We start from the raw sequence: 16,258 nt of genomic DNA, 5'->3' as shown, positions 1-16,258 counted from the left end.
CCATGTCAAATATGAAACTTCTCCAGCAAGCTGTATTTAATATCAATCAGTATTTCATACATAAAGTAAAGTTGCCTATTTTCTGAAGCAATTGAAATACATTCACAGACGGCCAAAAATTAAAATAGCAATGCCATCTGAACAATAAAAAATATTAAATGTTAAAGATTGATGCTATATGTTGACACCTCAACTATGTAAACTGTTGGCTGGCAAGTAGATTAAGGCCTAATTATGAATGATGTCGGGTGGCCCTTAATGATCTTCAAAATCCGGCTTCAAAACCTGTATGCATTCTTCTTCAGTATTAAATCTACATGTAGTAATGAATAGGAGCAGTATGCACTTTTGGAGGGATTTAGCAAAATTAAATCTGAGAGGTATTTGTACAACACTTTATAAAACTAAGCTATTTTGTGTTTCTTGTTCTTTCCTTTTTTTCATATTAGTCATTGGCATAAATACATATATGTATGTGTGTGATTGTAAGAATTCCCTTTGAATCTAAATGTCCATCAAAGGATCAAATCAATACCCAGTAGTTGCTTGGAAATAAAAATAGAAAATGATGTATTTTCATTGTTAGTAGGCCTATTAAGATGACTTTGGGAACTGACCTCCAAGAAGACAGTGGATGGTTTCTCAATATGCAACTGACATCAGAGCTGCCAAGTAGTACTGATTTTCCATATTAAGTACTGAAAATAGAGAAGAATAGTGATGGTTTCATGCAATGTTGTCATATATGGTATTCCTGTGAAAATACTAATTTCCTCACCAAACTACTGTTCAGGTTGGCAGCTCTGAACTGTGCTGTCATGCTAGTCTTGACTCTTGATATGAATACCCTGTCATATTACTTAATCCTTTCACCTATCTGATTGATATAGAAGGGGGACAGGTCACACAAAATACCCCACCCCCCCCCCCCGGCCCTAAGCACTACCCACTATTGCGAGTTGTGGACCAGCCGTCATATTTGGAATTGCAGAAAAAAAATCGAAATTAGGATATTTTTTAGCAATCAAATTTTCAGCATAGTATATTTTGAGGTTCTAACACCTGATTTTTTTAAATACTTTTTTTTAGTTTTGTCAGTTTTGTTTTTATTTCAAAACAAATCAGATACTTTTTTAAAACTTTGCCCATCAATGCTTTGCTTGATAATGTTCAGAATTAACATGGGATAATTTGTCACCCTTGCACACAATGTAATTGAAGATTTTGTTTTAGAGCCTCCTCTTTAGGTTGTGGTAAATGCCCCCAAAGTGGCTGTCATTCCAGTTCATTACTATGTTGTGCTTGTATTGTATCACCAATGAAAATGAAAATTATGAAAATCCATAATTTATTGTTCGAAATAGACATGAATGAAATACTCCGAAAATTTGCTTTGCCCAATTGATCGTGGGCCCGGCAGCCACCGTGCAGCGCCAGATCGACGATGCTCTATCCCTTTAATTGTTGAACGCCAAACAGGGTAGCAGCAACTTCCATCTTTTAACGTCTTTGGTCTGACGCGGCCGGGGTTTGAACCCCCAACCTCCCGGTTGTGAGACGGACGCTCTACCAACTGAGCCAACATACCGGTTTTAATTCAGCCTTTGGGCTGCTATTGAATTGAATTGCATTGCAATTGCATTGCATGATACATGTAATGTATGCCCTTACACCAGCAATCTGCTTTACAACTTAGGGACTATGGATAATGCATATAATAGGCCTATGCTTGACTCAGTGTTTACATGATCTACTAATTTACTGGAACATTTTATTTTGAATCATGCCATCTTTCACCTTTTGAGTATGTACATGACCAAAATATTCAAAGAGATATCCTCCTATTTTGTTCTTTTTATGAAATGAACTCAAAATCTCAGTCAAGATCTTTGTGCAATTTATGTACCGGTACTAACCCATGCTAAATAGGTTAGTGTTCAAATTGTGATTTTTTTTCAGGAAAATAAGAAAGGTACAGAGATAGCGGGGGGGGGGGGGGTGCTACAATATAGATTTAAAAATATATAATTTTCTACCAAGAATAAAGGGCAGAAAAAAAGAGTCACAGGCCACTTTACCTTGTAAACTTTGGAATATTGGATGTAGTAGGATCCATGATAATACCCAAGTCAAGTATAATTCACGTTATCGACCAGGCTTTAAAATGCAGATTTTGCATGGGAGAACATGTCACCTTTGAGCACAAATTATATCATTGAATCGTCAGACCTGTATGTGTAAATTATTCTCTATGCATGGGAAACAGATTTGGCAGGTTCATTGATTCTTTAGTGGGACCCTTTCAACACAAAGGTTAGGCTAATAAGCCGTATTGATTTGCTTAATAGATTGGATGAAGTATAAAAATATATCTGTACAACCTGTGCGTAACAAGGATATACTTGTACATGTGTGAAGTGTATTGATTCTGACAAATCGCATCACTATGTAGTGATTTCCTGAAGTGCCTTTTTGGATAATTAGCCATGTTTTGATTCATTTGGAAAAAAAATGATCGATGGATGGTAATGGTTATGATGTTGAGTTAAGTCTTCATTTGTTAATTAATATTGAAACAAAACCAGTTGACTAAATATTTGTTGAGATTATACTGTAGTAATAATAATGATCATCTGGTTATTTATAAGGTGTTGTATCTATAAAATCGCTTACACTACAGAAGTACAGAATAAAGATTTTCAATTAGCCCAGTTATCAGATTCAATCAGTCGTTTACCGAAATAGTTAATGACAACAAATTATTCATTTCAAATTTATGAATAATAATTGTTTCATATGTAGGATGCATGAAAGTAATTAATTATACAGAACCTGAACTGAGAAAGAGTAGATCTATACACACTGTACATATTATTTTTTCAATAATTTAGTGCATCACAAATCTCTATGCCTACATGCACATACACATGATGTACGTCGCTACAGAAAAGATAACTCAAATTTTTAAAGCATGATTTTCTGTGATAGATTTAATTCAAAGATTAATAGTACTTGCAAGTACATGTACATGTAATTGAAATGAAAATATATCTAAAATGTACAGTAGAGTGAATTTTGATAAGTGATCACAAAATGACCTTGTAAAAGAAAGGGAAATAAAATTAGCTCTCCTTCCACAAAGTAAATGGCACATAATTATGATATAATTCGTGCAGGGAAGTTCACCCTGAAGAAAACTTTATTGTAAAAATACAGAAAAAATGATAAAAAATATTGGTAAAGGATTGAGGAAAATCTGTTAAAGATTAAGAAAGTTATTAGAGTTGTGTGTTTGTGACGTCATAAACGAGCAGCATGTTACATGTATGTAATATAAAATGCATGAATTTCAAATTTTTTACATGGTTCCTGATGACTTAATTTTGTTTTCTATTCATGATCGGGGGTGAAATGATTTGTCTATTGATATACAAAAGGTACAGTGAAAACAATTTTCAATTTTCTGAGAAAATGACATTTCATTGATATTTTACCATTCGCTTTGTAGGAATGCAGCTCGCATATGACGTCACAAATCAAGTACAATGTAATTGAAATTCTGATAACTTTTTAATTCTTTGATGAATTTTTCTTAAACCTTCAGCAGTCTTTTTAAATTATTTTTTCTACTATTTTTACAGTAAACCCTTCGTCAGGGTGAACTGCCCCTTTAATACAGTGAAACCTGTCTATAGTGACCACCCAAGGGAAACACAAAATGTGCCCATTATAGACAGATGGCTGCTATAGACATGTTCTTATACACACACTCTGCCTGAATGGGAATCGGTTTTAGTGGTCACTATAGGCAGGTGGCCACTATAGACAGGTGGCCCATAACACAGGTTTGACTGAATTAAGGAAAAATTGTACATGTGTAGTGGTGCTCTAAAGTAAGTGAACCCCACCAGAAAATGAATATAAAGTGTTCATTTCTCTCTCTCTTCTGCCATGTTTTAGGTATTTAATTGTAAAGTCAGGTGATGAAAAAAATTACATTCAATAAAGTTTTTTCTCTGGCCAAATATTGTAGGGTTGTTCTTACATACATTCAGCATGAAGGAGTGCATTTTCGGTTTTTACTTTTTTATTTTAGCACAAGCGCATGTTCTGGACATGTAGGCCCTACTTGTATCCTTCTTTGTTTTGTGTGCCAGGCAAGTTTCCTCTTGCACACACATATACCCTTTTTACACAGGCTAAAATTTCCTTAACCCGTACTATAGGTGGGCTAAATGGCAATTTAGCCCCACCTATAGTACGGGGTTAAGCTTAGCCCACTTTCTTTTTACACAGCATTTTTGCAAAGTGGGCTAACCCCACCTATAGTACGGGATTATTTGGCCCTGCAAAAAAGCAGGGTTATCCCACCAATTGCGGTGCTAAGAGCAATAGTACGGGGTTAAGATCGCATGTGTAAAACGAAAGTGGGCTAAGCTTAACCCCGTACTATATAGGTGGGGCTAAATGGCAATTTGGCCCCACCTATAGTACGGGGTTAAGGAAATTGTAGCGTGTGTAAAAAGTGTACGAGTGAAGTACTTGTACTATGAATGATCGACAAAAACCACTAGTCCGGGGTTAGCGAGTTTCGTGTGTGAAAAGCAAGCATTCCTTATCCGGGGTTAGCAATAACAATTTGGCATGTGTGAAAAGGAAAAAAATAGTACGGGGTTAAGGATAGTACGGGGTTAGCAATAGTCCGGGGTTAAGAAAATCCTGTGTAAAAAGGGCATTACATGGGTCCATTTCAGACAATTTTTTTTATTGAAATCCACCATTTTGTCTGTACAGTGGGTATCTTTACAACTTAAAGGCTTTTTATTCAAAGATTTCTATATCGCCCTTGGCCCAAGTTTTTTTTGTTGGTGTTGGCTGGTATACTTTGAAGCTTGGTAGCTGTAGGGCTCATTCATATTAATGGACAGTTTCTATTGATCAGCTGTGTTCACTGCGGGGGATGTTCACACGTAATACCCTTGACTGACCATGCAACTGATGCAAGTACAACAAAGGTGATTAGGAGCCCATCATTTGGAGAGAGAAAGAGAGAGAGAGAGAGAGAGGGGAAAAGACTTAGGAGAAGAAGAAGAAGAAGAAGAGAAAGAAGAAAATACAAAGGGAGAGAGAAAGAAAAAGAGCAATGATAGAGTATGAAGAAGAGGGAAAATGGAGAAAGAAGGGGAGAATATGCATTAAAGTTTTTTATGGTCTATGGTATGAACTATGATCAGCAGTGTTCATTGGTGGGCATGTTCACACGGAACACACTTGGCTGACCATGCAAATGAAACAAAGGAGGTGGGTAGGTCATCAGTGAGAGAAGAAGAGAGTTAGAGATAATGGGGAGGGGGCGAGAAGAAGGAGAAAGAAGAGAGAGAGGAGGAGAATACTCTTTCTATCAGCTGCGTTCACTTATGGACCTACCACAACGTGATGTTCACTACAGGGGAATGGTCCACACATATCACCCTTGACCAACCATGCAACAACTATGAAAACAGGAGATACTCAGTAACCCATCATATGGACATGAAAAGAGAGAGAGAGAGAGGGGGGGGGGGGGGAGAAAGAACAAAGATGATGGAAGAAGGAGGACATGGAGGAAAATGATAATAACTAGGAGAGAGAGAGAGTGTGTGTATGTAGGATAAAGAAGAATAGAAGAAGAGGAAGAAATAGAAGAAACAGATGATAAAAGATGAACAGAACAGAAGGATCAAGATGAAGAAATGAAGGGAGAAGGAGTAGCAGGGGTAAGAAGACCCGATAGATGTGGAGGAATGAATGGATGTGGGGTACCAAAGAAGGGCCACCATGAAAAAGATTATTAGAGATGGAGGCATGGGTGGGGCAAAGAATTAATGAGTAGTCAGTTATGCGGCATATTTAACTACAATGTAAATGGACTTTTAGGCATCAATGACGTCAAGTACATGTATATGTTAATTTTGTTCACTTTGATGAATGTACATAAAATATTCAGAATAAAGAAGGAAAAGGCTGCTTGTCATACCCCTTGGGCTGTGAAACCATTACTCTTATTTGACAGTCTTGGGGTGCGTTTATGCGCCACTTTTTTACCCTAGAATCATGATCTGAATCATGATTCAAATCACGATTTTCCAGAATCACAATTGCATTCAGTCAAAAGTGAAAATAAAAGTCTTTCAAATCACAAACATGAAACACAGAAAAAGGAGCATTTGGAAAGACGTTTCTGTAGAATCACAAACGAAAAAGGTCGTATGAACGCAATCGTGATTTGAATCATGATTCTATGACCTCACTGTGTCTGGCGGTCTTTGGTTTGACTCTTGCCAAACTCAAGGTGCTCTATATAATCATTGTATGTACATAATTATATGCATGCATTTGTTGTCATGTTCAAGTTCTGTGTTGGTTATCGCATCGTCCACTACTTTTCATTTTTTGGGTCATGTCTTCATCTTCAAGTTCTAGTAAATGAATTAACTGGACAGACAATGAGCTCATTTGTTGTTGAGTAAACAGTATTAATATCAAATTTGATCTACACTGAAATTCACTTCCGAACACCATTTTGGATAAACCAACAAGATGAATAGAAGCATATGGAACCTATTATAGAAGTAAACAAAATGAGGTATAGACTGAATTCTGGAAGCACAAGATTTTTCGAGAGCCAAAACACGTGCGAAAAACTTCCTCTGTCAATCTGCGCACTAGTGATGTGCACTGGATTGGCCCGAATCTGAGTAGAAACAGCATTGGAATGAACGTCGTCTAAACGCTGATTCTGTGATATTGTGATTCATGTTTGTGTTTTGAATCATGATTCAAATTATGATTCTGGCTTGAGGTCGTGTAAACACAGCCTTGGATGGAGTTAAGGAACTTTCAACCTCCATTAAAGCATTTGAAATGTCACAACACATTGGCCATGTTGCCTCCTCCTTTCCATTCTGACTTCTGATGGCATTTGGAGGAAGAGAGAATGAAGCATCGAGAGTGGCGAAGAGAGTTATGGATGCGGTCCGGAACACCTGATGCTGATACATCATTAAGATGTCCTTCTATGTTAGCATCTTTGTCTCTTGTCATTGCGTTTCCTAAAGTTTAAAGCAGAATCAAAAGATCACCGATTAATGATGGGGACGTCCTCCCGTTGGCAATGTGAATGGCCAAACTGTGTGATGTTACACTTGTACAAACTCCCCAATGACATTTCTTTATATTTTACTTAAATTCTCACTTTTATCAAGTCTATCAATAGATCAGATGTTTTTTCCATGGGAGAATATGTAATAAAAGCATTCATGAAATATATCATGGACAAAGAGTTTTTTTTTAATACTATATATTTAGAATGAAAAAAAAACTAGATTGTTTTTTAGTGTACAAATACAAAGGGATAGTTGTACCTTTACTTCTGTGACGTCATGATTCTCTGTCACATTGTCAAAGGGAGGATCTCCAAATTATAATATTGAAATCAAATGCTTATGAATATCATGCTCATTGTTTCTCAATTTTTTTATCAAACTTTTGTTCTTTTTTTTAAATTTTCTGTTTTCATGCAAGTTACTTTCTTGGGTTTCATTCTCCTTTAAGCACATCTTTAATAACTGTCCCTTGGACATGTTTTTCCTTTTGAAATGTCAAACCACATGTTTGTCCTTTTACGTGAATCACTGTTGATAATGCTGCCATGCCTCTTTCTTTATCTAGAGCTTTCTTTCACTTTGTTTCTACCCTGTTTTTCTTCATTTATCATTTATCTCATTACCTCACTTTTTTCTTTTTAAATATAATAATGATAATAATAATAATAGGCATTTATATAGCGCCATCTATCTAGAAATATTCTATTCCGAGGCGCACACGAAAAGAAAGAATGAGAAAGTTTGGATGAGTGTCAAAGTGCCAATAACTAATACTGTTAGAAAAGATAAGATTTCAGTTTGGATTTGAAGGTCTCCAGTGATTGTATAATTCTTAAATTTAACGGCAAATTATTCCAGAGAGAAGGTGCTGAGGCAGAGAAAGCTCGTGCACCATATGTTACATGTGTCTTGGGAGTCTTAAGAAGTTGCTGGTGTGATGATCTGAGGCTTCTAGCTGGTGCATAAATATCATCTACATGTACAGTGTATGTCTGAGATTCTGTATTTCTTTATCTTGTCTGGTCTGATCAGATGCGAGTGTTTTTGACTCAGATTTTCTCGTGATATTCTGGTTTGTTTAAATTGGATTGTGCTTCGATTTTGTGATGTTCAGTGCATTTGTGTTCACAAGTCAAAATTCTGGGCTTGAATTTTTTTTTTATATGAAATGAAGCAAATTATAACTTCTTCCCAAATTCCATGGAATGTTCCAGTTTCCTGAATAGCTGAAAACTTGGAACTTTAATTTTTGCACATGCCACTGACCGAACATTACACTCTTTACTTGCAATTCTCTATCATCGTTTGCTCCAATTCATTTTCTTTTTAATGTTGGCAGATAATGACTCTGGTCTGCATCATACATGCCTGTGTGAGGATTACGGGAGAAATCATCAGTTGAGAGCAAGAAAGTCACAACTGATTTATCCCCCTCAGCCCTTTTGCTTCTCAACAGACAATCCATCTATTTCAATTTTTCTGCTTTTCAGATTGTCTTGGGCAATCACCATCGAGTCCATCGGCTCATTATCAATCTTTCATGTCATGTATTCATGAGTCCAAATCCATGCCTGCTTGTTTATTTTGCAATGTCTTTTGAAGTAATCTGGAATCCTGGAATATACACCTGAAGTACTAAATTGGTAAATCGCCGATTAAAATGGTAGTAGAGTGACTGCATACATCAAGAATATGTTTTAAAGGAAACCAAAACCCAAGAAGACAAGTAAGCTTGTTGGAAAAAGCAAAATGAGAGGAACAATTTAAAAAAAAGTTTCATCAAAATCGGTTATAAAATAAGCAAGTTATGGGAGTTTGAAAACTCTTGTTGTACTTTTTATGGGCATCCTCAAATTGGCAAATGTGCTTCAACATGGCTGATTTTGTGGACAACTCTCCATTTGTTTTGTACACACATTTTTAGATTATCCTCATTATATTTCAAATTGCATCTTGCCCTCCTTTGAGCACAACATAATGTCATGGGAAAATATAATCCACACCATATATGTCAAGGTCAGGAGGAGATAATGTGAAATATGTAAAATAAAGGGGAAAATCTGAAAATATGTGTACAAAACAAATGGAGAGTTGTCCACAAAATCAGCCATTTTGAAGCACGTTTGCCAATTTGAGGATCCACATAGTAAGTACAACAAGACTTTTTGATTGTCCATAACTTGCTTATTTCATAACCGATTTTGATGAAACTTTTTTTAAATTGTTCCTCTCATTTTTCTCTTTCCAATAAGATTGCATCTCTTCTTGGGTTTTGGTTTCCTTTAACACCTTTTGAGTTTTTATCTGGTATAATCAAATGTAATCATGCTTAATCCAACGATTATTGAGTTCAAACTGGCATTTTCATAATTATGCAAGGATTTCTTGAGATTTCTTTTCATGGCAGGGAAGGGGGGGGGGGGAGATGAGTAAACCCAGTAAGGCTGCTGTTCAAAGTTCAAAATATTAGAGATGGGACAAACCCCCTCCCCGATTGCCACCCATGTCCAAAAGTATATTCTAACCTTTTTGCATGTATATGGTCACTCCTCCCGACTTTAAAATTGTTATTTAACAATTAAGTAATTCTAAGAATAAGATGGACAAAGCAGTGAAGTCATAGGGATATAGGGATTAGAGTACCCCTTGATCACTCATTTGCTGGAATGATCTCCATTCTCAATTTCTCCCACCTATGCTACTTTCACATCTTCTTTAGATGTGCATTTTGGTTGTAAAATCTAATGGATCATTTCTGCTCTACTTTCTATTATTGTCATGAACCATTCTTATTTAAACATTACTTAAATATGATGTGATGGTGAATTTATTTTATTTTTGAACTTTTTTTCCTTCTATTTTTTAGCTTGTAAATTTGCAGAAGATATACACTGTGTTACTTTAGAACTATTATGTATGATGGGGGGACGTAAAGCTACACACTTTGTTTAGAAACGATTAAAAACTGTGCCAATTTTGATATTTGAACAAATCATCTTTCATAATTTGTGGCTAACATTCTAAAGATCATTAAACCAAGAAGCAAATATCACAAAACTCACTAATACGAAAATCCCGCCGTGTTTTCTGAACACCTCTTGATTTTGCTGCCCGACGTTGAAGGGGTCCTAAAGCTACATGTACGCACTTGATTTATCATGCAAAAAAATAGTATTTCGGTTGCCTCAATTTGTAGAATAATGTTCATATTATTATAGGATAATATGAAATTAAAGCGAAAATAACTCCAAAATTCCAAAGAGTTGTGGGTTTTCTCTGCATTTAGAGATTTACTGCAGTCTATGTAAAAAAAATTTAATAGGAAACGTTCTTTACTCTGCAGTCACAATTCCACACACCGAGTGCGCATTCGCATTTGCCATGAAAAACTGCATGTGTGCTGAGTGGTGACGGGTGCGTAGCTTTAGTACCCCCTACCAATACTATACATGTACTTTACACATAAATGTACACATTGTTGCTGGTGCAGCCAAATCTTTGCATAGATCTGATTAGAGTCAAATATTGTCTCGTAAAGGACAAATAAATCATTTTAAGCTTTACTTGAAAATCTTTTGTTCATCAAATTGGCAACCTTACTACATGTACATGCTTAATCACTGATAGACTTTCCTAACAAGAAATGCGTAACATCAGAACAATATCAAGAATTAAATTCCAAATTTTTGCTGGATAATACAGAGTTCAGACATTATTTGGCTCTGAAGCCTCAAAACATCAGATATAAACTAGTTATTTTATTTTATTATATTACTTTTAGCATACTCTACATGTCAGTATAAACATTATGCAGTCATGTTCAGCTGTGTCTGTCAGAGTTTTATTATTGAGAAGCCCTGGTAAATAATTGCTACTGACTTAAACTAGCGCTTGAATTATTGATAAGCTCAAATTTTCCCCCATGAGCCAGTTCACAAAATACCTCCGAAATCATGCATCGGTGAAAAGGTCAGGGCTGAATTTGAACAAGGGGTGTGAAACATTGATTCTTGAATGTAAACCCTTTGACTGGGGACTAAAAGATTTTACAGAAAAGTGAATAAAGAAAAGGTCAAAGCTATACCCCTTTCATAAACCAAATTACTATGAATTAGGCGGCTAATAGCAGCATAAGTCGTAAAATTGGAGGAGGACAAGAGTTATCCGCATTACTCTGATGCTGCTATTATCCGCATAATAGCGGCATCGGGATAAGATTTTGACTTTATGAACGCATTTCCAAATAATGCGGATAATTGCCATGGTGCGGTCACAAGGTCACCCTTTTCCAACACAACCGCATCGGAGTGGGCGTGTCCAGTTGTCATGGCGATTATCCGCCTTTTTCAGGACGGGCGCTCGTAAAAATAATGCTGCTTATTTTCGGAGTTTATGAACGCAATTTTTATTGAATTATCCGCATTACTCTTAGGCGGCTAATTGGAGGATAGGTTTATGAAAAGGGTATTAGACATATCTTTAGCTGGGAACGTGTGGGAAGATACATGTACATGTAACCTTCATCATCCACAAAATTTTGGCAATATTTCAACCACTTTATTTTTTGCCATATACAATCAGACTTTTAAAGAGATTGCATCATGATTTTTGTTTTCTAGAATATCAGTTTCTGCTTGTAGAATCAAGAAACCATTGGTAGAATACAGGGATGTCACTTTTCAGACTTTAGTATGAATTCAGACTTTTAACACATATTTTTGCCCATAAAAAATATATTTTTCATGTAGGAAATAGGACGTTTTAAATACATGTAATTTTCAGACTTTTTTAAGCAATTTTCAGTGGCATCCCTGAGAATGCAAGCTTCATTGGATTCATGCAGTTGAGTTTAGAACAGAATCTAAGGTCATCTCCCCCCCCCATCTGAATTTTATATGGGGAAAAATCTCTCAATTTCAACCTTTTTTTTGTTCTGTCAATGCGATATCTTATGAGAAATAAATTATTAAAAGCATACCCTTGTTAAAGTCATTGATAAAACTGAGCATCACGTAAGTGTGAAATTCACTCTTACATATTTAGTGGTATTTTCTGCTGGCATGCAATTATTTTTGCGGAACTTTCAAATATGGACATCCTGTGTGTTAATGAATACATAGAACTACCAGTATTTCTGAGGAAGAACCTTTATCTGCAGTTTTAGCCATTAGAGTGAAATGATTCATGTTGAAATCTCTGCTCAGATTTATGAAATCAATACCTTTTTATTTTGTACGTCATGTACTACAAATGCTGGTGTAATGATTAATAAGTTATTATGATTATGATATTATTATTGTTATTGTTATTATTAGTAGTACTTTTATTGTTGTTATTGTTATTATTAATGTTATCATTATCATCTTTATTATAAGAATATACTACAGAGGTGCTGAATCAGCACCAGCTTGACCTTTGGCTTAACACCAGAGAGGCATTTTAAAAACACCAGGCAGTGATTATTACACCAACATCTTAACAGGTTTTACAGGTGTCGTTTCAACACTTGTTTGTTATTTACCTATGGTGTTAGAGGCGTTTACATATGGTGTTAAGATTAACACCAAGAATTTTAAAGTGAGTCTTTGACAGCCGAGTCACTGACTCATTAATGGTCAGTTTGAATCCCTAACTGTCCACTTATCCACTATCACTGCCTGTTTTCGTAATGAGATGATCAGTGGGTCAACTGCTCATTAGTGCCAACATTAGCATAATTATACGCTTGATACTGTATATTTTCCTCTTTTACTAGTTACAACACATGCATACATGACATAATACATGGCATGTTGAATAGAGTATGCAGCTTTTTTGGCATCCCGCTCACATCTAGGATCTAGCTAGGATACAACCTATCTTCAAGAGTGGAAATAAATTTCATGCATGTAATTATAGGCCTATAGCTATCCTTCCCATATTGTCTAAAATAATTGAAAAGGCAGTTCACAAGAACCTTTTAGAACATTTGTCGGAAAATAGTCTACTAAATTCTAAACAGTTTGGGTTTCGACCCAAACATTCATGTGAGACTGCCCTCATCTGTATGGTCGATGAATTGACAAACAATGTTGATAAAGGGTATTTGAATGGCTTAGCACTGATTGATTTACGCAAAGCATTTGATATGGTTGATCACCAAATTCTTATTGGTAAATTGGCTAAATGCGGTTGTTCTGATAAATGTCTTACATGGTTTAAGTCATATCTTAATGAAAGAAAACAATATGTCAAAATCCAAAATACAAAGTCAAATGTCATGGATGTCAGCACAGGAGTTGCTCAAGGATCAATTCTTGGGCCCCTCCTCTTTACAATTATGATCAATGATCTTCCCAATTATATAAGTAAGGGAAATGTTTATATGTATGCGGATGACACGACGATCTCCGTCTTTGGAAACACTCCATCAGAAGTAGAATTCCAACTCAATAATGTAATGCATGAAGTAAATGAATGGGTTGATAGCAATAAACTGATTCTAAATCCAGATAAATCCAAAGTAATGATAATAGGTTCCAGACAAAAATTAAGTAGATTCCCAAACATAAAGTTACAGGTAATATTGAACGATAATCCAGTCGAATATGTCGAAGAATGCAGATGTTTGGGTGTTACAATTGACTCGCATCTTGATTTTAAAGCTCACATAGAAAACATTGCTCTAACTGTTAGACAAAAACTAGGTGTAATACGAAGATTGAAGATGTTCTTCTCTACTAAACAATTGTCTGATATATATTGGGGTTACATTATTCCTCACATACTTTATTGTTGTAATGTGTGGTCACAAAGAAGTATAGGAAATTTTAATATTTTGAATAAACTACACAAACGAGCTGGTTATATAGTCTCAAGAAAGTCTTGGGATACTCGATCATTAGTTGTTTTTAAAGAGCTGAGTTGGCCAACTCTCGATAAACTGTTCTGGAAGACAACATGCTGTCTAATGTATAAATGTATCAACAAATTAACGCCTGAGATTATGTCTAACAAATTCATATTTACTGATGAAATCTCATTACGAACAACTCGTAATTCTGAAAGGATGATGTTACGTTTACCCAAATGTAAAACTGAATTTTATAGGAAATCATTTATTTATTCAGGTAGTCAAATTTGGAATGATCTGCCGATTGTAATCAAACAAGCCCAAAGCTTAGCAATTTTCAATAGAGCTTTAAAAGATTTTCTCACGTGATGACACACTCAATATCCACGTTTTGTTTATACACCTAATGCCATGAACCCATGTTTTAATTGTATTATGTTTTAAGCTATAATTTATGCTATAATGTATACAATTTATTTGTGTGTCCAAGTGAAGAGGTGAGGGTGTGTATGGGTATGTGTACACTGTGTGGAATGGGGTGCTGGTTGGCGCTTGCAGTGCAAGTGTAGTGGCTGTGCTGCGGGTGCTCATTTTCTGGTTTAAATTAGAAAACCGGCACTCGTGGTGCAGTCGCTGTACAGCACTGTTTGTGCTAAATTAGCATTTTATTTTTTACAGTGTATACAAATATGTGTGAGTGTGTGTGTGTGTGTGGGGGGGGGGGGTGGGGGTGGAATGTGTGTACGAATGTCTTTGGCTGTAGGTGACCCGTGGGTATGTATTGAGGGTGTATGCATGAGTAGTTCAAATGTGTAGAGATAAGTATTGTAATCTGTAGCTGCATTGTTATTTGCTTTGTTTACGATCACCTTTCTAACTTTTAACTGTTAAATTTGACCTTATTCTTTAATTGTATAACATTTTGAGTTAGTTCTTAGTATACATAAGTTCGTATTTATAATTTTGTTATATCTGTATATATTATGTGTATCTACTATGTAATTAAAGGGCCCCAACGAAAACCAGTGTTTGTACTGATTGGGCCGCCCTTTTTAAATATGTGAAATAAATAAATAAATAAATAAATCTTCTATTCAAGAGGAGCAAGATGAAGTTTTGTTTATTGGCAGATTTGGGATCAAGAAAGAATTATTAGGCGGCGCTGCACCATTCCGAGTTTGCTCAATCTCGAGATTTTAGCCCGATCGGGCATCTTTGCGATTAATCTTGAGATTCAAGAAACCCCATCTCCACCATCGCAAGAAGAGCGATTCCTGCTCGAGCGAGGCATCAATGCATTATGGTCTGATGCCGTGAATAAATAATCCTTAGTGCGTCTGCACAGTTTACGAATTAGCGCGCTAATTCGTAAAATAGTGCACTATTTTGCAAATAATCCCAAATTGACTTTGGATTGCAATCTCGAGATTAATTCTACGATCTAGCGCGATAATTGCTTCTCCATTTCAAGTAATCTCAAGATTGTTCAGATCGGGATAATTTGCCGTATCAGAAATAGCGTGCTGATTTTAAAACTCGGGATGCAGCAGACGGCTTTTTTGATTCAAGTCAACATTTTTGCTCAGATTTGTGAACACAATGCCCTCTTTGTGTGATTATCTTTTACTGCAGTAGACCTATAATATCCTACTCTTTAAGATACTGTGTATGTAGTTTACATTGTCATTGTAAAGCCTACTGGTATCTTGTTATACGTGTATGACCAGTTGCAAATTACCTTTTTTTCATGTTGTTTGCACATTTCCACTTCCCCTCTCTTCTTCTGCTTCACTAACAAGTATTTCATCTAATTTTCTTCTTAAAACGATACAATTTAATTTATGACTCCTTTCTTACAAATCGAAAAAAAGCAGTCTAGAATTGTACTCCTATTGTACCTTATATAGGAAACAACTTTAAAAAAGTGTTAAGGGAGCATTAGGGGAGCATTTCATGAATGTCGGATATTTTTTCAGTGGTTTTCAGTGAAAACTGGCATGACGCGCTGTCAATGTTTTCAAATTCAAATTCGAATTATATTCCACATATGTTAAAAGTGCAAAGTACACTACAAAGGTAAACTAAATAGGAATATACAAACACAAAAAATAATGCATAAAATAATACAAATAAAGGAGTAGTAAAAAGCCACTGTTTTAGATTGTGTATGATGAACAAGAAATTGCATGAATGCGACTGTGGATCGATCTACATGTAAATGACTTGGAAAAACCATGTTCCACAGTAACCTTCTGGCTTGTTGTTGATACGATCCATATAT

General features: G+C 35.7%; 1 protein-coding gene across 1 annotated transcript in view; it reads left to right on the top strand.

Annotated features, from left to right (window-relative positions):
• LOC121426089 (glutactin-like) overlaps window positions 1–16,258 on the top strand; it is a 39,985-nt gene that overhangs the window by 638 nt on the left and 23,089 nt on the right. The window lies entirely within an intron of this gene.

The sequence above is a fragment of the Lytechinus variegatus genome, chromosome 13 (assembly GCF_018143015.1).
Source record: "Lytechinus variegatus isolate NC3 chromosome 13, Lvar_3.0, whole genome shotgun sequence".
NCBI classification, from domain to species: domain Eukaryota; kingdom Metazoa; phylum Echinodermata; class Echinoidea; order Temnopleuroida; family Toxopneustidae; genus Lytechinus; species Lytechinus variegatus.
The sequence above is the reverse complement of the archived record's forward strand: the minus strand, read 5'-3'. Positions and strand labels throughout refer to the sequence as shown.